The sequence below is a fragment of the Suricata suricatta genome, chromosome 3 (assembly GCF_006229205.1).
Source record: "Suricata suricatta isolate VVHF042 chromosome 3, meerkat_22Aug2017_6uvM2_HiC, whole genome shotgun sequence".
NCBI classification, from domain to species: domain Eukaryota; kingdom Metazoa; phylum Chordata; class Mammalia; order Carnivora; family Herpestidae; genus Suricata; species Suricata suricatta.
In genome coordinates, this window is record NC_043702.1 from 50893994 (window position 1) to 50908679 (window position 14686).

The window sequence follows — 14686 nt, forward strand, 5'->3', positions numbered from 1 at the left end:
TTGCTGAGTTTGAATGATAAATTCAAAGGGCAAAAGTAGAGCAAAGGTGTTTGTTTCTTAGACTATTTTTCTCTTACTTGAAAAATCACAACAAATTGAAAACATTATATGTATTAAAACAAAAGTGCTTTAAAATTTTTTTTTAATGTTTGTTTATTTTTGAAAGAGAGAAAGACTGAGCGTGAGCAGGGGAGGGGCAGGGAGGGGAAATACAGAATCCAAAATGGTCTCCAGGCTCTGAGCTGTCAGCACAGAGTCTGATGTGGGGCTCGAACTCATGAACTGTGGGATCATAACCTGAGCTGAAGTGGGACACCTAACTGACTGAGCCACGAAGGTGCCCCTTAAAACAAAAATTTACATGTCTTGTTAGGAATGTCTTTGAACGTGTTTTCTTCCACTGGTACTAGTTCTCTAACAGTACAAAACAGAAAGGACAAATATTATGTCTTTACCAAGGTCAAAGAAAAATCTGGAAACAGAATTTGGAATCACTTGGATTCAAAAGTCTGACATAAGCTCCCAACTCGTGTTTCTTTTTATGGTCTTCTGAAAGGAGATACTTCTTATTCATCATGAATCTAGAATCAAATTCACCCTCTAACTCCAAAATCCATTTAACTTGGTGCATGGTGTATAAAGTATAAGGGCAGTGTTTTATATTACCATTGAGCAGTATCTCTGGGAAGAGATTAATAACTGCTTAGCTTGGAGTTTTTACTTTGTGCCAGAGAATGCCTTTGCACGGAAGCAATTTTAAAAACTCCCACTGCAATCATTAAAAATAAAATATACACACAGTACTGGAACTCAGAGCCCATTGATTTGCTTCTACTTATTATCTAAATTCATATTCCCCAGGAAAGGAGTATATGAGTTTTAGAGGTAGAAGGTACAGCTCATGGCCAAAATGGGGCCAAGGCCCTCCTTTCAGAACCAGTGATTGATAAAGACAATTGCCACCTTGTTCAGTAAGTCATCATATTCCTAGATTTTGGGGAAAAAAAATCATGCAACTGTTGATACAGATAAGAAGCATTACGAATTTCATGCCAGAAAATCAAGAATACTTCATGTCACATGAAATTGAAACTCCCAACTATACTTCCAAAATTTTATTGTAATTTACACCCTGAAAGACTCAGTTTTTAAAACAAAAAATTGATATGGTGCTAATGAGATTCCTTTGGGTCATCTTCTTTGTCTTCTTAGCTTTCCTATTGTGTCATGCATGTTGAGTATTTACAGAAAATGTCAGACCAGCTGTACAGTCTCCTGTGCTGCCCTAGTTTTCATGCCCACCACTTATGAAAGTCCTGTGGCTTCTGCTTGTTCATTAGTTTTTTTTCATATATTTGCTCAATAAATTCTGAGCCACAAAAGCCAAGGTATTATTTCTGGAGGCCTTGATCCTCCCAGGGAGTGAAGATTTAGCAGTAACACAAGAGACATTGGCCCTCCCATCATGCTGTTTATATCCAAGTAGAAGAGAATGATGGTCAGTCACCTCTGACATTATTAATTATTCAAGTACAACTGTCGTAAGTGCTATGAATGCAGAATGGGGAACAGCGAAAGGTCTTAATGGAGGATTCTGAACTAATTTGGAGTCTTGAGTGTCTAGGAGTCAGTGGACAGAGGCATTCCCTACAAAGGAAACTATAATGTGATGAGCATGAAGTGGAAAGAATATTGTGTGCTCCAGGAAATAAAATAAATCGGGGTAACTAAAGCAGATTTCCCAACTAAGCTTCCACCAAACTTTAGGATCTACAAGATGTCACCAGGGGTTTCATTAGATTGGGGAAAAGTGGGGAAGACAGTTTGTTAAGCTTCACACATCACACATGGTTAGTACTTGCAGTGGTGGCTATCTACTGAGTGGCCGTCGTAGAAATGTCATCAGCAGTCCTGCAGCTCCATCTGACAGTATGCAGTAGGACTGTGTCACCTGGTAGAGTACATTCTCAGCTGTTTCATGAGTTGGGGGAGGGGGTCACTGACAAATGGTGAACACTGTGGTATACCAAAGGGAGGTTGGTAGATTTCTGATGACATCAGCCTCTCCCTCCAAAATTGTGTCCCACACTTTCCTCTTCTGTGTTAATGACTGCCTCAGAGGACTGACTGAACTCTACTGGTGTAACAAAATTGTAAAGTAACTTTTATTCTAAGGAAGGAATTTTTAGGTGTCATAATTCAGTTTCTTTTGTGCTGCCTTGTTGTTGCTGTAAATGCTGTAAAGATGGATTGCAAAGGTTAGTGGTGAACTATATTGTAGTCTCAGGTCTTACACTTTATCAGTATTTATGTTTTCCAAAATGTCTGGCATTCTATCATGGCAATTTTTGAAGACAAAGTGTGGATAAGGAAGATTCTAGGCCTAGGTCTCTGAATGCTTCTAAGTCATTTCCCTGTATCAGTATGAGAAGAAATACAAAATAAATTCATTTTACAGCAAAAACTACTTATCAATGAGTTTTGCATGGGTTGGTTATCTAAATTATATTCCATTGTGCAAATGCATCTGTGGGTGCAGGAAAATAAAAAGATACAAGTACAAATCATAGTCATTTAACAAGTAAAGGGGTTGGTTATTTCAGACGAAACCAAAATATTTATTTTAGAGTAAAACTTTGTTGAAAAAAGTCACATATAGTGAAAAGACTCAGGAAGCAAGTCATTTAGTAATAGAACTCATTGCCCAGAAAAATGAAAAACATCATGTACTTGGTGAGACTCTAATAATACAAGCATATAAATATATAATGATGAAAATGGTGACAAATTGTAGTATGAGAAATTGAAAAGGTTCCATATTACATGGTATGATAAATTGTCATATTGATGACATGTCACATGATGCTAAAGAGCTTTGGGGTGATAAACTAAAGAACAACAGCTTCCCATTATAGGGTGATGAATCAACAGATTTCATTAGTAAATGTCATGTTGTAGAATTTGTATGATTTCTAAATAGTGGTGAAATTTAAGAAAATTTTCTGCTGTATTTAGTCTGCCCAAACAAGCAAAGGCCAAGATTTAGTTAATATTGTACCATCATATCTAGAAACAAAAGGCTTGTCTTGGGAAACTAGTGACATTTGTGTTGATGAAGTCCCATTAGTGATGAGCTACATGAAGGTTCTGCATCTATTATTAAAAAAAAAAGATAATTACAATATTCTTACTCATTACCACTTTACTGAGAGGTACTAGTGTCAAAAACTCTTCAACATGAAGGAAAAAGATTACAGATAATGCTATAAAAATGGTTAACTTGATTAAATAAAGATTCAGTTTACACAATAATTTTGAGTAGAAAATATACATCTGCTACCTACAGACATCCAAATAGCATAGGAGGAGATCTCTATAGGGTGTGCAAGCTGAAAGGTAAATCACAGGAATACTTAGAAGGACCCAGAAGGCCAGATTTTACTAAGTGCTTGAGTGATAAAGAACAGCTGCAGACTAACCTGCTTAGCAAACATTTTCAATACATGAACCAGTTGGACAACTTTCTGCAAGAAAATGTTTTGACTTCAAATGACAAGATGTTTGGCTGTAAAAGCAATAGAATCATTGGGGGAGAAAATCATGTTTCAACAGGAAACCTCGAAATATTTCCCATGCTACTTGGATTTGAGAGTGAGATTATCAGCAAGTCTCTAGTCTTATTGAAATCCACTTGGAGAAATGGCAGAACAAAAGTGCAGTTTCTTCCCCTCACATTCAATACAACTACCTGGCTAGATGAGGGGCCCTTTCTCTGACTCATTGGCTCAGTTGAAGAACCTCTTTTATTTGTATTTCTGAAGTAAAAAACAGGCACATGTTTTACATGAAAGAAATGAATTTCATTCTTGGTTTTTAGTTTATGTATACACAGGCTTATAAAAGAGATCAAGAAAACAATATATGTACTTATAGATTTTGTAACTATCTCGGCCTATATTTGAAGTTGATATGTGATTCAGCCAAAAAAACTCTTCCTCAAAGTCTTGTATGAAACTGTGCTTAAGCTATATTTTTATTCATACTGCTTTGTCTAGTAGTTTTGCTATTCAACATTGTTAATACATTTCATTGTTGAAATGATATTAATTAAAATCAATTTATGACCTTTATTTAAATGAAATGTATAGGATCTATCATGAGAAAAGTTAAATTCCATCTATGCTCACGGAAGTTATTTAAAACACATTTATTATGTTTGTTTATAATTATTTTTGACTCTAAAATTTTTTTTAAATGTTTTATTTATTTTTGAGACAGAGAGAGACAGAGCATGAGCAGGGAGGGGCAGAGAGAGGGAGACAGAGAATCAGAAGCAGGCTCCAGGCTCTAAGCTGTCAGCACAGAGCCCGATGCGGGGCTTGAACCCACGAATGTGAGATCATGATCTGAGCCAAAGATGGAGGCTTAACTGACTGAGCCACCCAGGTGCCCGTTTTTGACTCTAAATAGAGAATGATTTCTAAAAAAGTAAGCTTAACTCTGTTTTTAAACATTTTAAACAAAATATGGATAAAAAGTCATTTTCAGCTTTCAATAAGGAAAAACACAATTCCTATACATAGTATCCATAATACCTAAGAAATCTTATTAGCATTCCATAGAGGATAAATTTATAATAAGATTTTTAGGTCTATCTGACTATCTTTTTAAAAATCAAACATAAAATTTAAAAAAAAGTAAAAGTTGAAATATTGTTTACTGATTTTTTGACTTGCATTAGAGTTGACATCCTTGAGGAGAGGTGGGACAACATGAGTAGACTTATACATTATCCAAAATAAAAAGATCCTCTAAAAAAATATTTTCCACTCAAAAGAGCATTGACAAGATCTTTCACCCCCATGATTAAATTTATTCCTAAGTATTTTATTCTTTTTGATGTTACTGCAAATGGAATTGTTTTCCTAATTTTCTTTCTGATATTTCATTGTTGGTACATAGAAACACAACTGATATTTGTATATTATAATTTCCTATCCTGCAACTTTACTGAGTATGTTTATTAGTGATAACAGGTTTTTGGTAGAGTCTTTAGGATTCTTTCTAAAATATCATATCATCTGCAAATAAAGAAAATTTTTCTTCTTCCTTTCCGTTATGATGCCTTTTATTTCCTTTTCTTGTCTTATTTCTCTGACTAGGACATCTAGTAAGATGTTAAGTAAAAATGCATGAATGGGCATCTTTGCCTAGTTCTTGCTCTTAGAGGAAACATTTTAGTCGTTCACTGAATATGATGTAAGCTGTGGGTTTGTGATATATGACCTTTATGTTGCAGTATGGTCCACTTTGTTGAAGTTTTCACCATGAATGAATGTTGATTTTTGTCAAATATATTTTTTATTTAAATGATACGATTTTTATCCTTAATTTTGTTAATGTGGTGTATCATAGTGATTAATTTGTGAATGTTAAATCATCTTACATCCCTGGAATAAATCCCAATTGATCCTGCTGTATGATCCTTTTATTAGTTTGTATTATTATAATTTGCTAATATTTTATTGCAGATTTTTGCGTCTATGTTCATCAGAGAGACTGACCTGTAATTTTCTTTCTTGCAGTTCTTTCCTGGCTTTGGTGTCCGGGTAATGCTGGCCTTGTAAAATGAATTTGAAAGTGTTCACATTTCTTTAAGCTTTGGAAGAGGTTGAAAAGAAATGGTGTTAATTCTTCTTTAAATGTTTGGCAAAATTCACCAGTGAAGCCACATGATCTTGGATTTTTCTTTGTTGGGAGGTCTTTGTTTATGGATTCAATCTCCTTACTAGTAATTGGTCTGTTCAGATTTTCTATTTCTTCATGATTTAGTCTTGGTAAGTTGTATGTTTTTAAAAATTTTTGTATTTTGTGTAGATTATCCAATTTTTTTTGCATATAATTGTTCATAGTTTTCTATTATGCTGAATATTTTTGTGGTATTAGTGGTAATGTCTCTTTCATTAATTTTACTTATAAGACCTCTCTTATTCTTGGTAAGTCTAGTTAAATGTTTATCTTTAAATAAAAAACAGCTCTTATTTTCATTGATCTTTTCTATTGTGGGTTTAGTCTCTGTTTCATTTATTTCCACTTTGATTTTGTTATTTCCTTCCTTCTTCTAACTTTGGGTTTCATTTGTTTTTCTTTTATAGTTCCTTGAGATGTCAAGGTAAGCTGTTTTAGATCTTTCTTTTTTCTTAATGTAGATTCTTATTGCTGTAAACTTCCTTCTCAGAATTGCTTTTGCTGCATGCAATAATATTTGATATACTGTATTTTCACTTTTATTTTTTTCAAGAGATTTTTGAGCTGTCTTTTGGATTCTTCTTTGACCTGTGGTGGTTTAGAAGTGGGTTGTTTAATCTCCACATATTTTTAGATTTTTCCATGTTTTGTAACTGATTTCTAATTTAATACCAGTATGGTTGGAAAAGATGTTTGAAATGATTTTAATCTTCTTAAAACTTTTTTATAGTATAATATATGATCTACCTGGAGAATGTTTCATCTGTACTTCAGAAGAATGTGTATTCTGCTGTTGTTAAATAGAGGTCTATAAATGTCTGTTAGGCTAGTCTGGTCTAACATATAATTTAAGTCCAATTTTTCCTTATTGATTTTCTGCCTGGATGATCTATTCAATGTTGAAAGTAGAGTGTTGAAGTCCTCTACTGTTATTGTATTACTATTTCTTTCATATTTATGATCATATTTGCTTTATGTATTTAGGTACTCCTATATTGAGTGCATAAACATTTACAAATGTTATATATTCTTAGTGGATTTACCCCTTTATCATTATATAGTGACCTTCTTTGTCCCTTATTATAATCTTTGAATTAATGTCTATGTTGTCTGATATAAGTACATTTTCTATATTACTTCTATATCTGTAGTATTCTATATTACTCCAGTTTTCTTGTGCTTTACATTTTTATTGACTATCTTTTTCCATTCTTTTACTGTCATTCTGTGTGGGTCTTTAAGGCTGTAATGACTCTCTTATAGGCAGCATATAGCTGGTTTTGATTTTTTTTTAATCCATTCAGCCACTGTATATATTTTGATTGAAGAATTTAGTTCATTTATGTTTAAAGTAATTATTGATAGGTTTGGACTTACTACTGTCATTTTCTTCATTGTTTTCTAGCTGTTTTGGAATTACTATGTTTGTTTCTTCCTTTATTGCTCTTTCCCATTGTAATATGATGATTTCCTGTATTGATATGCTTAGATTCTTCTTTATCTTTTGTGTTATCTACTATAGGCTTTTTCTACTTTAAACTGATAACAACTTGGCTTTTTATGCACACAGAAATTCTACATTTTTACACCCTCACCACACACATTACGTTTTTGATGTCACAATTTACATTTTTTGTATCTTGCATGTCCATTAAAAATTATTTGAGTTATAGTTACCTTTAATATTTTTGACTTTTAACTGTTATACTAGAGTTATATGTGGTTTACTTTCCACCTTCAAAATATTAGAGTATTTTGAATTTAACTGTATCTTTACCTTTACCAGTGAGTTTTATATTTTCATGTTTTTATGGCTAGTTAACATACTTTAATTTCAGTATGAAGAATTCCCATAATGCCTCTTATAAAGCCACTTTAGTCTAATAAACTCTTTATCTCTCTTTCAATTCTGAAGGATAACTTTGCCAAGTATTAGTGGGCAGTTTTCTTTCTTTCAGCACTTTGAATTTATCATGCACTCCCTCTGGCCTACACATTTTCTGCTAAAAAAAATCTGTTTACAGTTTTAAAGGGGTTCCCTTCTGTACAGGAAGTTGTTTTTCTCTTGCTGCTTTTAAGATTATCTCTTTGTCTTAAATTTTTTTTAAATTTTTTTAATGCTTTTTATTTATTTTTGAGAGACAGAGAGAGACAGCTGGAGCAGGGGAGGGTCAGAGAGAGAGGGAGACACAGAATCTGAAACAGGCTCCAGGCTCTGAGCTAGCTGTCAGCACAGAGCCCGACGCGGGGCTCGAACCCACGAACTGTGAGATCTGACCTGAGCCGAAGCCGGATGCTTAACCGACTGAGCCACCCAGGCGCCCCTGTCTTAAATTTTTGATAATTTAACTATTATGTGTCTCAGGGTGCATCTCTTTGAAATAAGGTCTGAAGATCTAATGTGTAACATGCAACCATAGGTGATAACACTGAATTGTATATTTGAAATTTGCTGAGAGTAGAACTTAGATTCTCTTATCCAAAAAAATTTGTAAAGGGTAAATATATGAAAGGCTGGATATCTTAATTAAATCAACAGGCTAAATTGATTAAATCGATCAATTGAATCAATGTATATACATATCAAATCATAATGCTGTATTATTTTAAATATATTATAATTTTATTTCTAAATTATTCTTCAATAAGATTTTTAAAAAGCATTGATAATTGTTACTGGATTATTTTGTCTGTAAGTTACAACTCTTACTAGCATACTGAGGGCTGTAGATATTCCAACTTTTAAACAGGGTTTTCTGGAATCTGAAAATTATTTCAAGGCTTCCCCCTGGATTTAAAAAAATGAGAAAGTTGGTCTAGGGAAGAAGTAAAAGACTGATATATACTGGCTGAAGCTGCAGATATATGTTAGGTTCAGATCTGGAGTGGAGCTGCCAGAGTCTTAATGTTGGTATCCCCTCAAAATTAATACATTGAAACCTAATCCCCAGTGTGACAGTATTTGGAAATGGGGTCTTTGGGAGGTGATAAGGGATGAAAGCAGAGCCCTCATGAACAGGATTTTGGCTCCTATAAAAGAAATCCTAGAAAGCATCCTTGTTCCTTCTACCATGTAAAGACACATAAAAAAGATTGCCATCTAGGAATTAGGAAGCAGGCCCTCACCAGGCCACAGTCTTGCAGGTGTCTCAATCTTGGACTTAATCAGCCTCCAATAATATTGAATACTGCTAAGAGAACAAGATTAGGTCTGAAGATACGTTCATTGGATGAATGACATAAGCAAGAATAGATTTGTTAAAGGTGTAGCTGCTGAGGCCAAGTCACATGAAGGGAAAAGTAGGTAGGGGAGGAGCAAATGGGATGCAGCAAGTTAAGAAAACTTTGAAACATTTAGTTGTGAGGGAGAGTAGAGAGATGAAGTGGTAGCAGGTAAGCCTAGGACAAAAAAGCAAAGGCTGGCTCGTATCTCAAATGCCTAGATATTTAAAAGTTATAAATAAAATTGACAGGATGTTACATAAAAATATATTTTCTTACCTTTAAAAACTTTATGTTTTTAACAATCGGGAAGGCCAAGTTCAAATTTGGATTTTTTTGGACTTCTCAGAATTATGCACTGGAATGTGACATCATATAGAATGCTTGTTCCATGTCTTTATACTTGGCCAGTAATTTGTTTCTCCTTCTATTTTGGTTCCTTGAGGTACCTCTTACTCAGGTGTGAGGACATCCCGGCCTTCATGTCCAAGCTCTCTCCACACCCCTTGCAAATTACCCCAATTTGGCCACATCTCTGACTCAGGTGCAGTGAAGTCCATGCTTGGAAGGATGGACCTGAGAAAAAGGCTGTGCAGGTTCTGGAGGTGGGCTTTCTTCAGTCACAAGTACTTGAAGCATGGTCCACAAGGATGGAACATGACCTTTGAGTAGATACATCTCCTTTCCTGACTCCCATCTCTATAAAGAGTGATATGGTATAAAGTTAGACCTGGGTCCTTTAAGGCACAGGGTCTGTGTCAGAGATCCTTCTTCCTGAGTTCTGAAGTGGTAACAGTAGCCAAAAAGAAGGGGTATTTTTAAAACTCCAGTTGCATTTTTCCCTCCTCTGGAACTGAACTGACATTTTTGGCAAATAGGTAGAATAGCCTGCTCCTATTCCAGTTCTTCCTATTCAACATTATCTAGGGGAGGAGATCAATAGGCTGTAGCATGGCTTCAAATAAAATAGGCTGGTTACCAAGTTCTTGTAAGACATTGATTTGTGAGTTATTTATTCAAGTTCACTGAATAAGCAATTTACAAATCACTTTTCATTGAGCTTGATTCAGCACTCTGAAGTAAATAAATATGGAATCTCTATCAGGCTTTTAGTGTTATGTCAGTCTTTCCTAAATAGAGGATGCTAGATTTATGCTATAAATCTAACTCTATTTTGCTACATTTGGGTTCTGTTTTCTTGTTGTCATTCCTGGGATTTGTATAAAGGCTGAATCCACATTAGCAGAATAAAATGAAAAAGAAAAAATGCTGCAACATTATTTGCCACAATAATATATTTCACATAAAATGATTTAGCCTTAATTATCCAGCTTAATTTTCTCCTTCATTTTAATTGAGTCAGACTGTCCAAACATACAGCTTTTTCCTAGTCTTGTTTCTTTTACTTTGGTAACATTAGGTAAAAATACCAACTCTTACATTGTGCATCTAAATTTAAAATTGGCAGAGTTTCACAAAAAATAATTTCCATATGATTTATATTTTTTCTATACCAATATAAATTATCACTACATACAATACTTGATGTAATGTTATAAGCTGTAGAGATTTTGGAAATATCTCATTTACTGCATTAAAAAAGACAACATTAATGCTCTGCTCCCATTTCCTTTCCCTACTTAAAGATCCAAAGGGGGTGATAGATCTAAAGAAACTGCAATAAAGTGCTGTTCAGTTGTTTAAGAAATCATTAGAGAACAAGATAACTAGAAAAAATTATCTGGCACTTATCAAACAATTAACTATTTTGGTCATTAAAAAGCTGGAAGAATCAGAGGTCAGAGATATGAAACAGGTCATTTAAAGTTATTTTAAAATAACAAATTGACCTAAAGGTTAATCAATGAAAATTATTCCCAGAAAGTCTCCTGTTACATGGATTTATACAACTATATTATGTGGTATATAAATGCTTTATGAATTATTCCCACATGTTTCCTTCTATTTCTCTCCTGTTTGATGTAGAGTATAATAAGAGGCCCCAAAGTACCATTTAGAACTCTTATGAGTTAGTTGAAAATCAGAAAGATTTCAACAATTTTGATCTTTAGTAATTGCTTTCCTCATTGTGAAAAACCCAGCTTTTGAAAAATATTGATATTAGGGCAGTAGGCAGAGGCTGACTCATACAACACAATTATAAGCAAAAGGAGCAGAGATCCACAGCCAAGGGTCAGCTTTTATGAAAGTTTTCCTCAGGTTCATGGGTACAAATGTGCCCACCTTCTTTTGGGTAGGAAGTCAAAAACAGAGATAGATAGATGGCAGAGGAAGGCAAAATTGTGCTAACCTACTATTTTCTTGATGTTGAATAATGCGGAAACTCTGTTTTTATCTTGGACCTTATATATAAAGTGACCCTTGTCCATAAAAGACATTTAAAATGCCCTTGCCACTCTCTCACTGCACAACACCAATGGTGCATTCAGAATGCTGATCAGGCAGCAGGAACACCAGTCAATGAGAACAGCAGTCACGAATGAATGGTAATTCCAGGTAGTCATTCACACTAAGAATGCACACAAAGCATTTGGGGGACAAACTTATTCTTCCCCAGAAATCTACTATGAATGATTTGGTGCTTAAAGTTATCTATTGTGTGATTTTTAAGCAAAGACAGGCAAAAAAGAGGGTCCCAGTCATAGAAAGCTTGAAACAAAGCTATGGATATGGCAGAAGAGAAGCATGGCACCCATTAATGGAGATTCTCTCCTGACCAGAATCTTTTTTTTATTTATTCCTAAGCGAGAGGGAGAGGTAAACATTGAGAGGTAACCCAATACATGGTTTTTGCAAATTACTATATATTAATATGCACATTAGACTGAATGGAGTTCTTATTCCAGTGTATCAGTTTGATCACTATCAAAAAATCCTTTTGTAGACACCGTCCATCCTTCAGGAAGCCCTGGACCTGGAGCTGGACTCTGGGAAGTAGCGTCCAGAACAGGGACCTGAAGGACTTCCAGGACTGTGTTTAATAAGCTTGGCAAGCTTCGGCCCCCTGTGCGAGTGCCACAAGTGGGTATGCGAGATGTACGATGGGAGCACCTGCACAGAACACTGAAACCCAGAGAGAGAGGAGGGGCAAGATGGTGGAGAAGTGGGGAGTTCTCTAATTTTCGCCCACCTGTATCTATCCAACTGAGAAGAACTGAAGCCACAATACTCTGATCTGCAAGAGTGAGAGGAAAACACAGAGTCCACAGAGATGACAGCCTCATAGGTGCCTGAGTGAGTGTAAACTGAGGAAATAAAAATACCCCCAGGCGGAAGGCTCGAAGGGGAGAGAGCCCCCCCTCCCCAGCCCAGAGCAGAGCTGGGGAGAGCCGGCAGAACGGGGAGAGATGAGGGGAAGAGAGAGACTCAAAAAGCTGTCTCAAGAGAAAACCCTCAGCCCGGGTGGAGAGGGATCCTAGCATCCCATCTACAACTGCTGGGTGCCAGGAGAGAAATCCGTCCCCTTTATCTGGTGCATTTTCCTTGGGCTCCGCATGTCAATTCCAGGTGGAGCCAAGAGAAAACTGCTCCCCAGTTCCCCGACTCAATCCTGGCTAGGAAGCCACCCGCCGGTAGGAGTACATCTCATCTTGGAAGGTAGGATTAAAGTGCATGGACTAGGATTTGGAAATAAGGCTGGGCTAGGAAAATACAACTTGGCCTGCCTGCAGCACCGGGAGATCAGACCCAAAAGAGGGGCTTGCAACACTTGGTTGAGAGGGCGTGGGGCTCCTCCATTCTTTCCACAACCACCAAGGTGGGGCCTTGGAGAGCAGCCCCCAAGACCTACCTACAACAAACCACACCCATCCACGCTGGAAAGCTGCCTTTTTTTTTTTTTCCCTTCTTCTTTTTCTCCTTTTCCCCCCTGGAGCCCGGAAAAGACCAAAATTGATGCATTGCTGTGATTAGATAAATTCTTGCCATTCAGATATATTTTCCCTTATCTTATTCTTATCTCTCCCCTCTCCCCACTGGTTATAAGCTTTTAGACTGTCCTTTGTCTTTTGTTGTTTCTGACCCCCCCTTCTTTTTCTTTTTTTTTTCTTTCCCCTTTTGTTTTGCTTATGTGTTTGTCTGTGTGTTTGCATGCTTTTGTCCCCTGTGTGCTTGTCTGCCTGTTTTCCTTTTCAGGGCTACCTCAAGAAATAAGCCAAAGTATACATGGTAGAGAGTCTCAAATATCCCTGAGTAGGGAAATAAAATAACCAAAGGCACAACAAGAGAAACCAAGAGACACCACTAAAAGAACACTTCCTGAGTAAACAGGCTCTGGACAGTGAATGAGCCTCCTTTAATATAGCAATACTCAAAGTGCAAAGTGCATAACAAGCTTTTAAAATCAACAAGAGACAGAAATCTAGCCAAAATGATCAAACGGAAGAACTCTCCACTAAAGAAATTCCAGGAAGAAGTCACAGCCACAGAACGGCTTAAAACAGATATAAGCAACATAACTGAGCAAGAATTTAAAACAATTGTCGTAAAATTAACCGCTGGGCTTGAAAAATGCATGGAAGTCATCAAAAAAGCTATTGATACAAAGACTAGGGAGCTTCAAAATAGCTGTGATGAGTTAAAAAATTATTTAAATGAGGTGTGTTATGCTGAGATCGTGGATTCCCCCAAAGACCACCAGAAGTCCAAATCATGTATGCAAAAGCAAAGGGCATTTATTCAGGCTTAAGCTCGGTCTCTCAGACCTCACCAATGCAGTAGATCTGTGCGGAGAGCCCCGATCATCAGTCAAGCAGGGTTTTTATTACAGTAGGGGCGAGGGATGGGGTGAAGGGTGGAGTGAGGGGCTGGGATTACAAAATGATTGGGCGGCACATCGGCAGAGGTTGGCACAGCACAGGGTGATTGGCTAATTTAAAACTAAGTGGGCTCACTAAAATGGCAAGAATATCAGGCGTTTAATGATTGGCTCCCGCTGGTGGTGGTATCTGCTGGTGCAACAGGTGGGTTGTTTTTCTTTCCGTTGCTACTGAGTCACACCTGGGGACACAGAAACTTAGGCCTTCTAGTTTGACGCTTATTTGAAGTCTGTCATAGTGTTAGTTTGGTCCTTCAAGGTGCGTAATAAAATGGAGGCAGCTACTGCACAGATTGAAAAGGCAGAGAGGAGAATAGGTGAATTAGAAGACACAGTTATAGAAAAAGGGGAAGCCAAAAAAAAGAGAGAGAAATTGATCCAGGAGCACAAAAGGAGAATTCGAGAACTGAGTGATACAATCAAATGGAACAATATCTGTATCATAGGAATTCCTGAAGAAGAAGGAAGAGAAAAAGGTCCTTAAGGGGTGCTTCATCAACTATAGCCAAGAACTTCCCCAATCTGGGGAATAAATAGACATTAAAATCCAAGAGACACAGGGAGCTCCCCTCAGAAGTAACCCAAATCGACCTTCAGCAAGACATATCATAATAAAATTGGAAAAACATAAAGAAAATTCTGAAAGCAGCTAGGGATAAAAGGGCCCTAACATACAAAGGGAAACCTATCAGAGTGGTTACAGACCTATCTACTGAAACTTGGGAAGCCAGAAAGGAATGGCAGGAAATCTTCAAAGTGATGAACAAAACAAATCTGAAGTCAAGAATCCTTTATCCAGCAAACCTGTCATTCAAAATAGGAGAGATAAAGGTGTTCCCAAAGAAACAAAAATTGAGAGAATTCATCACCACCAAACAA